Here is a 10,975-nt window from a genome sequence, read left to right on the forward strand (position 1 = left end):
ACACAGGGTGCAGGGGACTGGCTAAGCATTTTGTTTAATAGGTTCCTCCTTCCATATTTCAGCTAAATAACTGACTTTGCCTTTTATACTATATTGCATCTTTGCATATTCTCATTGCATCATGTTGTATTTCACAGCCGAGCGCACAACAGGCAAACAATGGTCTGAACAGAGACGTTTTTTACTCCAGACGTCATGCACTGTTAACGATGAATCTGCTTGCTGTGTCAGGCAAAGAGGCAATTTATCACAGTCTGGGTGTGCTTTACAGATTGAGGAAAGTGAATGAATGTTTTATTTTTGATAAATTAAAAGAGGAAAAACAACAACAAAAACAACAAAAAACAAGGGACATATCCAGTTGACAGGTTGTGTTGTTGGTTTATGTGTTTCCCAAACCATCTCTGAGCCTTTTGTTCAGCTCTCCTCCCATTGCAATCCATTAGAAACACCGGTGCTGCACAGCGTTGAGAGCGAATTACCACAAAGTGAACTGTCTGTCTGCGAACAGCAAATAACCAGCAGCCAGTTTCAGTCGATAACAGCGTCTAACAGTGTCTGTGCAAGGCGAGCAGAGCCACTGTGGATTTAAAACGTGTCCCTACTTCATTAAAACTAGATCGCTCATGCAGGTGGAGAAGAGAAGAGAAGTGCAGTCCATCCCTGTCCGAGCCGGTTAGCTAAGACCGGTCACCAATCTCCGCTCTGGCAGAAACAGTTTTGTACCTGCTGCTGTTTGTCTTTTAAACAAGTTGTAATGCACCTTTTACTGATGTTTATCTCATTATTTATGTATTTTAAAGGGATAGTTCAACATTTTGGCAAATTGGCCCATTGCCATAATCCCTATAGTCATAGCAGTAGGTTCGTTACCTTTAATTGTCGGTGCAAGCTATTTTTAGAACGGCGGAGCAGAGCCGTGAGCTGCTCAGAGCTACGCTACGGAGGCTCATGGGATTTCTTGGTTTCCCTCATCAAACTCATCAAATACAAAATCCCAAAACTCCAAAACGCTTTCGTGGACAAGTTGTGACCACGCTATGAGATAATAATGGAACGTTATGAAACGGAGCCGTTTTCGAGGTAAATACAGGGTAAATGCAGAAACTGCTTGATGAAAAACTGTCCCTGAAGGCAACGCGCATCAGCGGTTTTGCATGAATTTCCCTCTAAAACAACTCTGTCTGGTAACGTTGTGTTATTATCTCATAGCGTGGTGAATGTGCAGGTCACAACTTGTCCACCAGAGCGTTGTGGAGTTGTTGGATTGTGTATTTGATGAGTTTGATGAGGAAAACCAAGAAATCCCATGAGCCTCCGTAGCGTAGCTCTGAGCAGCTCACGGCTCTGCTCCGCCGTTCTAAAAACAGCTTGCACCGACAATTAAAGGTACCGGACCTGCTGCTATGACTATAGGGTTTATGGCAATGGGCCAATTTGACAAAATGTTGAAAACATTCTGACTGTAAAATCAATAAATGTAGTGGCATAAATACTTCCAAATTGTAATCTAGTACTTAAGTTGTTTCTTTAGTTGTGCACCTCCACTCAAGTAGATTTAGTTCATTTTAATCCGTCTGAAGGTTTGACATGTCTGAATTAAAACTGTTGTGAACCAATGAGACTCTTCAGCCTGTGGCTTCACTTTCATCCCATCATGCACTTTTTTATGATGCATATCCTCCACAACAGCGTCCATAAATACCAGAAACCTGCTATTTTCTCCAGTGACACAGACTTTGCCGTCGTAAAGTGGACGTGAGCACTAACTCCTAATGTTGTTGTTAGGGAGTCACAGCAGAGTCGTCCACGCGTCGCACACAGAACAGTGAGGCGGTGCCGACTGACTAACGTGGGGCTATTTATGGACGTTAGTGAGAGCTTCATGATTAACTGTGTCAAGTGTGGGAGGCAATGCTTTCACACACACACACACACACACACTGGGAAATTTACACCATACTCTTCCCCTCTCCACTGATTCGGTCCATCTGCTTGATCTAATGGCTTTGGTATCTCATCTGCACTGAGCCTCCCCAGTGCCCTTCACTGTATTAATGTAATAAAGAGGGACGACGAGGGAGGGGGAAATAAAACAAGCCTCGTAGTCAAGGAGGGAAAACACACGAATTACAATGTGCTCTGTTCACCAAGAGTCCATGATGTAACAGACTGACTAACTTCTGATTAAAGGGACAACGAGGAGTTTGTATTTGGCTCTAAAAGAGTCTCATATTAATGTGGATGAATCTACGTTACCACTTGTTAATGGCTCCATTTTCGATAAATACTATCGTTTTGTCTTGTTATTATTATTTAGTGGTCGACTCGTCCAGCATTTCCTACTTTCGGTTTCCCAGACGCTGCCCGGCGGGTCATGGGAATAACGCAGCTGAATCGCCGCTCATGGTCGGAACTACGACGGTATCTGATCGTCCTCCAACCTCCGACTTTCATTCTTGATAAATGAAAACATTCTTAGCAAATGTTTTTCGCTTTTGTCCGTCTTGCATCGGTCCAAGAATTTCACACGTGCACGCTGTGGAGGCTCATGGGAAATGTAGTGAAAACACTTTGCTTCCTCGTTGTCCCTTTGACTGACTCACTTAGTTCTTACAGTATTTTTTATCTATTGTAAACTGTTAATTTTTTTTGATTTATAGCCTAAATAATAATGCGCTGCTGGACATGTGAATTTCTGAATGCAGGTATACATATCATTCTGCGAACATATGGATCAATATTTGCTGATATGTTACTTTTAAAAGCGTTTGTTTGACTGTTCACCACATCAAATATATTGAATTTGTCAAAGTTATCACCAGTGTTATCAAAACTCAATCTGACGCTGCTGATGTAGACTTAGACTTTTTTGATCCCAAAGGAAATTCAAGTATCAAGTAACCCAGACATACAGTAGCCTACATAGTATAATATAAGGGCATAGAAGAGCAATAAAGCACAGATGAGAAAAAGTAAGTAAGTAAAGTAAAGTACCAAATTAATGTTGCATGTAAACAAAAGCAACAAAAACCTTTATGGTTTCCAGAGGATGGAGGAGGATTTCTTCTCTGTAACCAAACGTCGACAGATTCCTGAAGTCATTATGGGACGCATAAAGTGAAAATGATGATGATTACTACCACAGGTAACAACAAATCGGTTCCATATTGGTGTCTATAAACGTTATAGTCTCATGATGGTGATGGGTTGAGGACTCTGCAGGAAAACAAAAGGGAGCCTGTTCCTGTTCACAGACATTTAATTCTGGATCAAAGCGGTGGACTGATGGTCCAACACACATCCTCATCCACACGGCCACACATTTAGCACGGCTCCAAAATGAAAAGACTGAAGAGGCTGCTTTGTAGTGGAGTGGCTGCTGGATGATTTGCTTGGAGCAACATTTCTGCACTCCACATCTGGCTCCAGCTGCAGCAGCAGCAGCAGCAGCAGAGACACGAGTGTTTGCGCCGGGGATCATTTTGCCTGCACTCGGGGGACCGGGCTTAGCCGAGGGGCTTGGCAGGCGCTGCCTCTTGACAACCACATTGTTTAAAGCTTGAGGAGATTAGCTGAGCCGCTGCTGCCGCTGCTGCTGCTGCTGCCAGGCGTTGATACGGCTGCTGCTGCTGAACGTTCAGCACGATGTCGGGTCTGGGTCTGACTCTGTGGGAGCCGTGACGAGCAGGTGTGCTTATTCCAGCTGAGCAGCAGAGAAATGTCTGCACTCTGCAGTAGGGGTGTACAGCCAGTGCACTATTTGGATTTGGATTCAGGCTTTTAAAATAACTTCGAATTTGTATTCGGGAAGAAACCAGAAGTGGGCGCACTGACTTCAGCCGAGCTAGTGCTACGCCGAGCTAGCCGGCTAACTTCCGCTTTAGCTCTCGGCTAACTGCACTGCAAAAACTCTAAATCTTTCCAAAAATATTTGTCCTTTTTCTTGTCAAATTGTCTCATTTCTAGTCAAAACTAATCTCTTTCCACTTAAAATAAGACACATCACCTAAAAATTTACTTGTTTTTAGATAATTTTCACTTGTTTCAAACAAATATTCACTTGAAATAAATAGAAAAATCTGCCAGTGAAAGCTAGTTTTTTGTGCTTGTAATAAGGAAAAAAAACTTGTTCCAATATCAGATTTTTCAAGTGAAAATCTGCTTGAAAGAAGTAAAAAGTGTCTAAAAACAAGCTACTTTTTAATGTGATGAGTCTTATTTTAAGTAGAATGAGATTGTGACTAGAAATAAGACAAATATTCTTGGTAAGATTATGAGGTTTTGTAGTGTAGAACGGGAATAAAATAATTTAATCGTGCGGCTCTTCTAGACTTTCCAAACGTAATCGAACTGAATGGATCAAATTCTGGTAGAGAAACCAGTCGTTTCGCGGGGGTTGTGACACTCAAAAAAAAAAGATCCACCATTTTATTGCCGCTTCTTTTCCCATTATAGTCTATGAGAAAAATGCTAAGTTGTTGAACGGTGACCCTGGAAGTATCGGTGAGCACTTCCTGTCTACTGTGATGCAATGCATGCTGGGAGTTGCTGTTTCTTAGCAACCATAATGTGAACTAGACACAAATGAAACAGGCTGACTCAGCGCTGCCTGCTGGTGTTTGGCGCTCTACTCGTGTTGTGCTTCTATGGCGGCGCACCAACGTTAAGGTGCATTAGCGCCACCTACTGAATAGCGCCACCTACTGTGTTGGAGTGTGAACCAGAACCACCTGGTTATGTTGCTGTTGCTGATCCAAACGTTTCTTTTTCTGTAGACAAAAGCTACCGAATAATGAGGAGAAACTTCGGACAGAAAAACTATTCGGGATCAAAGCATTATTTGTGTACTTCCGAATACGTATTTGGGTTCGGGTACACCTCTAGTCTGCAGTGCTGTCGGAGCTGCATGGGGAGGATGCAGGGTGAATGAGGAGGTGGGGGGTGGGGCCAGAGTCTGTGCACGCCACTACCCTTCGGTGACGTCTTTCTCCACCCCCACCCACCCAAAGGCAATCTCATTTTAAAAGGTTCTCATAACCCCCGTGAGTCTCTGCTATCAGGTGTTGCCGTAAATCCTGCCGATCCAATTTATTCTGGAGTGAACTGACACGGAGCGTCCAACCCAACCAACGGCTCTGCAGGACTCACACACACACACACACACACACACACACACACACTGCTAATCCACTGATTACAATGGCTGACAAAGCAGAGTAATCATATGAATTAATATCGACTGTGTGTGGTTATGTAATCGTGTGTAATTACTTGCATCTCCGCTGAAGAACCATACAGTAGAACATCGTCTTGTGTGTTCTGTTGAAAAGCCAACATTTATAAAACCATCATTGGTGGCGTTTCTATCCACCTTTTTTTATTAGTATTTTCAAAAATTGCGAATAAATACTTGGATGGAAACACCAGGGTGGATTGAATGAATGAATGAATACTTTATTTCAAACATGTGAATAATATTACACTTGATTGAAGCACTAGTCGATAAAACCCTTTGTATGTTTGAAAGAAGCATTAGCTTATTAATTCCTACCCCTTCTCCACTTAGTACCTAGTACTATAGGTTATCTTACTTCCTTGTCAACGTATCGATAAAAGGAAAATGTGACTTTTTGCTATGGAAACAGGTTTTGCAAATAAACAATGACCGACACTATTCACACCGCAGTATACAGTATACAAGTTTCCCAGAATGCAGCGGCATTTACAACTGTAAAACAGACGAAAAGCTGTTTTATTTCCAGCTGTATCGCTGTTATTACACCACTTTATTACGTTTGAATACTTTTTCATGCGAGAATGCAACTGTTTAGATTCCCAATGTGCGGTTAGTTTATCCAATGACGGCTGTTTAGAAGTTTGCTTTGTGAGCATGCAGCGACTGGTCATCATGGAGGCAGCAGCCCCGTCTGCTGAAGTGCTCGGCCGATCGGTGAAAACAATCACTAATGAACTAACCCGCAGGTCTTCTCAACAACGAATGGAAACGGGCATAAATTCGCATTTTCTTTTTGCACATTTTCACAAAATTTGCACAAAAATTTCGATACATTTGGATGGAAACCTGACTATTGTTTGTAAGATTAATTATCAATATTATAGGTTTATATTAAAGGTACATTGTGTAGGAATTCCTCCCATCTAGCGTTGTGGTTGTACTGTATATCACAAGCAACTCAATCGTATTTTTCATGCTGCATTCACCTGAAATTGGGCAGACGGCAGACGGACGACAGCCACTGCACGTAACGGCATAAACAAGCCTCTATGTAAACAAGTGGTCCGTCAGCACGAGGCAAAACAATACACGTGACGATATGTTGTCATGGCGATGTGGTATTGTTTACCTGTCCCACGTTTTACCGGCTTTCTCTGGACTTCTGTGACTAAAATTACATCTGGTTTGTTAGCGACGGCCGTCTGCCCGACTGCAGGTGAATGCAGCATCAGTGTAACGCTCCATTCCTTTTCTTTAATTCTAGTTCAAGTCTGAACCTCTATCTCTTTCCCTATTCCCTAAACTGACATGAGTGAGTGTTGGACCGGTGGTAAAGCCAAGGCAGAGTCTTAACCTGATGTGAGCTGCTCCTCTGGTTTCCTCGTGGGAAAGGCCGAAACCTCACACACTCAGATTAGACACTAATCTCACCAGCTACAGTACGACTGCAGGAGACCTTCACATTTTCTGCAGCAGCATATGCTCAGGGAGCTCGGCATATGGTGCGGAGGCTGGGAGCCATGTCGCCTGTCTAATGAGTTAGAAAAGGACAAAACAAAATATCAGTGAGAGTTAGATAAAGAATTGGAAATGATATGATGAAGCTACAGTAGCCTATGACTGTAACTTTTAAGCCTGATCGATGGAGTTTGTTATTATGGTTCTTGTTTGTGCAGAGTTTTTGGACGTTACCTGAAGGTGTGAGTCTGTAGTTTCTCCAGCAGGAGACCACAGGGAGCCCAAATCCTGCAGCTGCTGCACCGAAAAAACCTGGAGGAGATAACAATGTTTTTTGGGGGGTTTTTTTTCCCCCCAACTTCAAAGCCTCCAGTACTACAGAAGAGGGGGAAAAAAAATAAATTGGGTGTAAAACATTCAGCTAAAAGTCTGAGCCCCCCCTCCCAGAAAAAAAAAGTCCTTATTAATTATTAGTGGATCAGCTCCAGGTTTCGCTCCCTTGATGATTTCACCGATGGAGGCTCTGGATTTTTTGGTTTCCAGTGTTTCTTTAGACTCATATTTTAAAGGGATAGTTCACCCAAAATTGAAATTTCACCCTCATATCGACTAAGGGCTGGGAGAAGTTTCAGAGTCCTCCGTGGCTTCTCTGAGTTAGAGGGGGTCGCGGCGTAGCAGTGCATGTCCATATAACGGTTGCAAATGGATACCAACTGTCTTCATAAGAAATATTTGTATTTGTATGTTTTTTGGTGTGTCTTTTTCTTATGAAGACAGTTGGTATCCATTTGCAACCGTTATATGGACATGCACTGCTACGCCGAGACCCCCTGTAACTCAGAGAAGCCACGGAGGACTCTGAAACTTCTCCCAGCCCTTAGTCCACATGAGGGGGAGAAGATAATGTGTTAAAAAATTTCAATTTTGGGTGAACTACCCCTTTAAGGAAATATTGTGCCTCGCAAAATGTGTACATGCTAATTTATGTATATCAGAGCTCCCACTCGAATCCCCCTCCCCCCCACTATGAGCTCTGATTTATTATAGGTGAGCTGATGTTTGCAGTCGTTACATGGACAAACACTCATCCCTCCTTCTCCACAGCCAACACCATTGAGTAATGAAGACTTGAGGTGGCGGCTGAGGCTGCTGTTAAATGCCTTGTTAGCAGCAGCTCCATCCCGCTACTCTCTCCCTCCCCTAGCATGATTGGAGGTAATTGTTTTGGGTATGCATCATTGAGAGACTCCTGGAAAGCAATAAACTGCCAGAAAAAACACAAAACACAAAAGCAGCAGCAGCAGCGGTACGACTCGGCCCTATCTCTCTCCGTCAGATTTGTTGTTCTGAACAATTAGCTCGGTTGTTACGCATGTTTTGTTTTGTTTTTTGTCTCCTTTCTCTGTACATTGTAGTGAAGTTTGTACGATGCGGATGCGGCCGATTTTTTAAGATTTACTCACCAATTCTTTCTGATTTTCCCTGCGGCAACGTGGATGTTGAATACGACACAAACAGATGTTACTACACACCAATCGAGGTCACTGGGTTGTTGTTGTTGTTGGGTTTTTTTTTCTCCCCCCCCTCCTCATTACAAGTTTCCTCAGTCATTAAGAAAAAATAACTTTCTGCTTTCTAAGCAGCTCTGTGGTGTTTTTGCATCTCCCACAGCTCAGATTTACCCGTTTTCCTCTGTGAGTCAGGAGGTTTGAATTCAAAAGGAATCAAATTCTCTGCTTCCTTGAAATAACTTGAAACTTCTCCCAAGAGGACAAAAATGTAGCTAACGTCAAGATTAACATCTGATTATTTACCATATTCATGGTCCCCCAGAGGACAATACAATACAATAAAACTTTATTGTCCACCATCGTGGAAAAGTGTCTTCGGCTCACCGTAAAAGAGATAGCCTACATATTTCATTAAAAACACAGTTACATAAGGAAACAGTTAAAACACAATTAATCATACAATAAATAAATAGAAAGAGGAGGAAAAAAAAGGTCTGTTGTCTCTTCTAATGGATTATACAGACATTCACGAGGATGAGGATGAATCTTAATGACCATGATCATCATCAGCTTTACATTTGTGGTTTTCGTAATCTCATTCAAATCCCAGAGGATCAGCTCCACACGGTTCATTCTAATGAGCTAATATTTGATATTAAGATAAAAATGTTGTTGATAAATATCTGCAAAATATCAGCATGTGGCCTTTGCTTTGTGAAACCTTGAACCTAAAATCAAGTTCTTAAAACAGACTTCCTCTTTAAACCAATCCATGGAGCGGTGGATAAGGTTATTTATCATCTACCATGTTACCATGGTGATATCTGTGTAGTCTTATCTGTCATCAACAAGAGATTACGGGTTACGGGGTTAGCGCGTTACATTTGTGTGTTTGTGTGCACTTTGTGTCTCTTGTAAAACAAGACAAATTGGTGAGAGACACAGGTTGCTGACATTGTTGTCATGGTTTTGTGTGTAGGGTTGTGACCTACCTCCTTTTTAATACTACAAGCGAATAGTCGGCGGGCGAAAGCTCAGAAAAAGTGACCTCAATCCAAAAAGAAATTGTCACATTGTGGCTGCGTAGCATTCGTTGTCTGTGTGAAATGACTCATGATGAAAACCAGAGTTTGGAGAAAAAAATATTGACCTGCGAATTACCCGAGTGAAAAATATGTGTATTTTTACCCAATATGTGAGGGCCTTAAAGGACAATTCCAGTCAAATTCAACTCGGGGCTGTATGTTCCTAACATTTTAGGTGTAAAAGAAGGAATCTGAAGGTTTTTTAAATTGCTCCTGTTTTGCGGTAGTTGTGTCTGTCCCCGCATCGCCATGGCAGCGATGAATGGGAGCGGATTGAAGTTCTGCTGCTTAGGCTGTTTCCATCCCTCAAAGCCACAGACAGCGTCAGATGGCGACTCAAACATGCACCCAGAAGTTTGTTTACTTCAAGCAAGTCGACATGTTTGTAAAACTAGATCTAATTCAAAGTCTGGTGGAGTCGAGACCCAAGTTGCCGCTCGGTGTTTTCACGTGCAGTCGGAAGCTCCCATTTGTGTCATAAACACAGGAATATCAACTCTGGACTTGCTTGAAGTAAATAAACTTCTGGGTGCATGTTTGAGTCGCCATCTGACGCTGTCTGTGGCTTTGAGGGATGGAAACAGCCTAAGCAGCAGAACTTCAATCCGCTCCCATTCATTGCTGCCGTGGTGATGCGGGGACAGACACAACTACCGCAAAACACGAGACATTAAACTGAACATCTTCAGATTCCTTCTTTTAGACCTGAAATGTTAGGAAAATACAGCCCTGAGTTGAATTTGCCCAGAATTGTCCTTTAAGAGTTCCCTGCTGTCATCAGATAACGATGTCTTTCTGCGGTCCGGGCTGTGAGACATGGGAGCTCCGTTGTGGAGCTCAGGGTCAAAGCTCTGTGACGGCTGCACCTGCCATCGGGCCCTGAAGAGTCCCCGGCCTCAGGAAGCTGAAAGCTACGCTGCAGAGCGACGGCTTCATGGTTCATGGATAAATAGAGACGGTTGTTGGCCGAGCTGAACTTCCTCCCAGCCCTGCCAGGGTTTCCTGCATGTTTGTGTGTCTACAGATGGCAGTTCATCCGTGTCCGCTGGGGAGGCTGAGCAGAAAGTATTCTGCCAGACTGACGGGAACATAATCCAGAGAGAGGGAAATGTATAGGACACACACAGGAAATGCAAAATCACAACTGGTTGCAATGTTTTTAAAGGGATAGTTCAACATTTTGTCAAATTGGCCCATTGCCATAATCCCTACAGTCATAGCAGTAGGTTCGTTACCTTTAATTGTCGATGCAAGCTATTTTTAGAACGGCGGAGCAGAGCCGCGAGCTGCTCAATCCAACAACTCCAAAACGCTCTGTTGGACAAGTTGTGACCTGCACATTCACCACGCTATGAGATAATAAAAGAACGTTACCAGAGTTGTTTTAGAAGTAAATGCCTTCAGGGACAGTTTTTCATCAAGCAGTCTCTGCATTTCCCTCTAAAACAACTGTGTCTGGTAACGTTGTTACCGTGTAATTATCTCATAGCGTGGTGAATGTGTAGGTCACAACTTGTCCAACAGAGCGTTTTGGAGTTGTTGGATTGTGTATTTGGTGAGTTTGATGATGAGGGAAACCAAGAAATCCCATGAGCCTCCGTAGCGTAGCTCTGAGCAGCTCACGGCTCTGCTCCGCCGTTCTAAAAATAGCTTGCACCGACAATTAAAGGTAACGAACCTAC

This window comes from Trachurus japonicus, chromosome 7, assembly GCF_045865225.1.
Source record: "Trachurus japonicus isolate A0001 chromosome 7, Traja_1.0".
In the NCBI taxonomy this organism is placed as follows: Eukaryota; Metazoa; Chordata; class Actinopteri; order Carangiformes; family Carangidae; genus Trachurus; species Trachurus japonicus.